This window comes from Microtus ochrogaster, chromosome 5 (genome assembly GCF_000317375.1).
Source record: "Microtus ochrogaster isolate Prairie Vole_2 chromosome 5, MicOch1.0, whole genome shotgun sequence".
NCBI lineage: Eukaryota > Metazoa > Chordata > Mammalia > Rodentia > Cricetidae > Microtus > Microtus ochrogaster.
This window is the reverse complement of record NC_022012.1, coordinates 51,649,053-51,649,520: the sequence shown is the minus strand read 5'-3', so window position 1 is coordinate 51,649,520 and position 468 is coordinate 51,649,053.

Here is a 468-nt window from a genome sequence, read left to right as displayed (position 1 = left end):
TGCCTCCCGAGTGCTGGGATTAAAGGCGTGCGCCACCACCGCCTCGCAGAAATAACATAATTTTGTACCTTTTTTCTGTTTTTGTTTTTCAAGATAGGGTTTCTCTGTAGAACAGCTCAGACCATCCAGGAACTCACTCTGTAGACCAGGCTGGCCTCAAACTCACAGAGATTCTTCTGCTTCTGCCTCCCAAGTGCTGGGATTAAAGGTGTGCACCACCACCACCCAGCAAATCCTGTAGCTCTAAATAGTCCCTCTGTATACCAATGACTCCAAATTTTATTTTTACATCTTAGGTCTCGCCACAGAAATCTAGAGAGAGACTGCCTATTCAAATCTTGATTTGCATATTACATGCCATCCTTTACTCAAAATAATGCCCTTGCACTTTTGTTTGTTTTTTTTTAATAATTTATTTTTTTAGCTTATTTATTTATTTATTTATTTATTTATTTATTTATTTATTTA